We start from the raw sequence: 4,619 nt of genomic DNA on the forward strand, positions 1-4,619 counted from the left end.
GCGGTACATACATTGTGACTTTAGACCCTTAAGAAGCCAATGGCAAGGGTGGATTTTAGATTTTTCTCTCAGAGTTCTTCAGTCAATCAATTATGTTTTGCTACCACAAGATGTATTAGTTTTGTAGTCCTTTGGTGTGACAGCCATAAAATACATTTTGACAATAGTGTATATTTTTCATATTTTTTTCTTATGTAGATGTATGAAAATGCATCTTACTAAAGGTGAAATTGTATTTCAGTTGGCAACGACATGGCTTTAAATTAACTCAAAAGCTCAAAAGTCCTATGGTGTGATGGTAAAAGTCCTATGGTGTGATGGTAAAAGTCCTATGGTGTGACACTTTGGAGTATCACACCAAAGGACAAACAGGTCACACCAATGGACTAGATATTTGAGAAATAGCTTTTAAAACAACTGGTAGTACATCTTTTTTTGTTTTGTTGTTTGACTCGATAAATATTGTGTATTCAAATTACTTATTCCTTTATTGGCCTGTGGAATTTATACTTTGATGCATTGTTGATGAATATTTGCTGTTGATTTTAGGTACTGTCAAATGATATAAAATGTCATTAATGGTGCTTTGAAACCATAAAATATAATGGTAACAGTGAAGGAAAGATCAGTGAGAGATTATATAGAGCAGTATAGATGAATAAAGTATGCTGTGGAGAGCTCAATATACAGCATAAATGTGCTGTCCAGCTTGAGATACCAAACAGGCACTGGCCACTACACACTACAGGTTCAATGGTGTGACCGTCATAGCATACCTACAAAAGTGTGATGGTCATGCCAAGGTCACACTTCAGTATGAGTCTTATGAGCTCTGCAGGTTACATTTAATGACCGCATGGCTGTCATTAAGAGTAACAATAGGCTGATAATTGACGATTCAAAGACTTATACGTGTAAAGTGTAGGTCCATATTTACTACAACATTATATTATGATCAAAAGACAAAATAATCACGTTGATATATTTGTTTCTGGCTCAGTTTTGCATTTCTGTCCTTTAGCGTGACATGAATGTCCTACGGTGTGACATGTTTTAAACGCTCAAATATTTGTTTGAGCTAAACAATATGTTTGATAAACACTGAATATTGCATTAGGGAAGAACAAATTATCGTCCCTGAAAAGTTAGTATAAATTCGGACAATTTTGAGCATTTAAAAGAAAGATATCCCTGTTTTTCCTCGAAGGTTTCTAATAATCTCACATCTAATGGGAAAAAAAATACTTAAATGGTAATTTCTCATTAAATTAAGACTTTAAAAAATTGCAATAAATGTGAAGAGTGTAACAATGTTCATAAAACTCCATCAAGCCATTTCTACATTACTTAATATATTTATTTCTTAACGTCACACCAAAGGACATATTTTCAGCAAATTGCTTTATCAACGTAAATAAATAATCAATGAATAGACCAACATTGTGACCACTTGGATTTTTTGAAAGATTAATTGCTGCACTACGTAGACATATACTTTTTTCCCTCATAAACAATGTTTTGTGAAAAAAATGTTTTTTGCTGCCTATCCGTCATCTACCCACCTATAGATCGCATGGCAGCGAAATCTCATGTATAATTTATACATATTAAATACAGATGGATTTTGTCTTGGTCCGGATGACATTGCGTTTGGGTCCGCATCCGGACCTGGGTCCGCCAATTGATCATGTCTGTTCTAGAGTGTATTTGGTCCCAGACTACACTCAAAAGTGTTGGATTAACATTACATTTCTTGGCTCTGCTGTGAAGGACAGCACTCTTCAGATTTCTTTTTTTGTTTATTCGCCCACGAACGTTTCGGGCAGAGCCCTTCTTCAGCGTGTAGGCCATTACACGCTGAAGAAGGGCTCTGCCCGAAACGTTCGTGGGCGAATAAACAAAAAAGAAATCTGAAGAGTGCTGTCCTTCGCTTCATTTATTCATTCAAGTTTTTTTGTGGGATTCAGCACCCAGTTAAAAGTTGTTAAGTAGCCTATTTAGGCGATAGTGTGAGCGCGTCTTCTCCACTTTTTGTTGGCTCTGCTGTGGCCAACCGGTAGGGCACTCGCCTGCCATGCAGCTGACCCGGCCCAGGTCCTTTGCCGACCCCTCCCCGTCTCCCTCCCAATTCGCTTCCTGTCCACCTCTCTCACTGTCCTATCAAGTGAAGTCGAAAACGACCAAAGGACCTTTTAAAAAAAAAACATTTCTTACTGTCTAGCTAGCCTACCTGTTGAGCAGCTCTACCAAGCCGTTACAACACACTACAATACCGCCCCTTGGAGTTAAGGTTAGGAAGATGGTTTGGACAGACATTATTTAAGTATAGAGATATGCCATGTAATAGGTTGCTATGGGCACCTAACATGAACAGGTTCCGGTCTGCCTAAAGGGGCGTGTCATAATACTCCTAGCATTGAATAGAACAGTCCTTAGGTCTGCCTAAAGGGGGATTCCCCCCATAACTCTCTCTCTACTCTCTCTGGTTTGGACTTAGGCTCTGTTAAAAGCCTATTGGAAGCTCCTCTTGATGTAGCAGCCCATATCGACAGAACACTGTCTGAACCTAAAACCTCAAATACTATGGCAGGGTAAGGATTTACAGATTACGTAATAGATGATGGACTAACAAATGGACTAACGGACACAGACAAACACACTGGCGTGAAGATTTAATGCAGTATCTTTATATGTTGGAGGTAGCTTCAGGATGACAATCAATATCCTGCCCCAGTTTTGTGTAAATGCTTTATGTAGTTATGTGTGCATTTTTGCTTCTGCGGAGCGGAGTGAAATCGCATTAGAAACGATTTTACCACCTGAAATTTTGGGAGGCAGGGGGGAGGCAGAGGACAATTTTCTGCTAATGTGCACTTGAGTTCATGAACGCACCCCCGGGGTGATTTCTGTCACTGCTAACAAAACCCTCCAAAACAACCGCTCCACATCAAATTGAGTTTCTGAAATTAAATTTGCCAAGTAATGAGGAGGCTATTTGTTCCAGCAGAGTATGTCACCGCGGCAACAAGCCATAATGGAGTGAGTGAGAGAGAGCCCTTTTTCAAGCCCCACTAAGTAGTAGCCTTCTCTCAGTTGCCCTACAGGATGGAAGAGGCATAGTCTCTCAATTGCATTACAGAGAGAGGATCTTAATGAACTCACCAACGGTTATAGCCCATGGAGTAGCCACCTTTGTACTAATATCGTACATGTAGCTGCCCAACTGAGCACCAATTTCGGTGGGAGACGTGAACTGTCTTTAAGTTCTTAACTATTTGGATCTGATTTCATGAAATTGCTAGCGGTTCATATGTGCCCAAGTGATGCTTCTACATTCATTCACAGCATCTTCCCTTCCCTGTTCACTTATTGGCTAAGTTGGGACACCAAAGATGGGGTCTGGTCAAACAACATCAGCAGATGTAACATGCAGAGGAATTACTGAGTTCTAATAATTCTAATAATTACGAATAGCTAAGGGCATGCTACAAATGGAGGATAACAAATTCAGATGTACCTTTCACCCAGTATCAAGTTGCTAAACCTAAGAAATGATCAAGGAAACAGTGTTTCAAAACCACTTACCGTTGCTTTAAAGTAGGCTATAACAACTCAGTACACACAAGACTTAGACAAGCACTGTATTGAAAAGTGCTGAAATCCATTTTTTTTGCCTGCGGGCAAGATGATTCCTTAGTTGTCATCAGCTCTGAGAGATGTCAATCATAAGAAGATATTGCACTCTATTACATCACAACAGGAATGAACAGCTTCTCGACGAAACCTCCAGTCGTCAAATCATGTCTGAAAGAGTAAGCATGAACCACACAATAGACAAAAATAAACAAAAAGACAGTGCAGAGTGTGCTAGCCTCACTCGTGGACGTAAATAATAGATGCTTTATTTCTGCAGTGCTGCACATCTGTATTGTAAATATTTTTATACATGTCTGAGTGTTTTCTAGAAACCTGGATACACCTGGACACAGGGGCGGAGCTATAGGGGAGGGCTAATGAGGGGCCCTTTTGTATTCGTAGTGGGGGCCCTACTTGGACCTTGGCAGGTCATATAGGGGGGATTATCAGTGTTGTGCTGAGGGGCCCTGTGTGCAATTGTTCTGCCACCGTCTGGGCGTATTGTACAGTAGTTTCTATCTTCAGAGGGGGCCAAGGTACTATGTCTCTGGAGTGGAGGAGTAAATGATGTATGATCGGTATAGTTACTTTTCTTCTTCTCAAGGAATTCTGTGAAATATTAATAGCACCACATACGGTCGGCTTTTAAGACCTCTTTGACCATTTTTTTGTTGTTGTTTTAAACCCAAACACTGGTCCACTCGAACTAAATAGAGAGAAAGAGGGAGAGAGAGAGAGAGAGAGAGAGAGAGAGAGAGAGAGAGAGAGAGAGAGAGAGAGGTGCTTAAATGCACGTACACAAACACAAATGGGCCTACATGTATGCAAGTGAGCAAATACACATCCACACTCTCAAAGAAATAATTAATTTGGCAGGATTACTGCATTGAAATGTAGTTTTTCCTTTTGTGTGCTTGTTTGTGTGAGGGGGGAGGTCACTTGAGTGTATCCGTGCATGTGTCCGTCAGTCTTTCCGTGTGCAT

Source organism: Engraulis encrasicolus, chromosome 12, assembly GCF_034702125.1.
Source record: "Engraulis encrasicolus isolate BLACKSEA-1 chromosome 12, IST_EnEncr_1.0, whole genome shotgun sequence".
In the NCBI taxonomy this organism is placed as follows: Eukaryota; Metazoa; Chordata; class Actinopteri; order Clupeiformes; family Engraulidae; genus Engraulis; species Engraulis encrasicolus.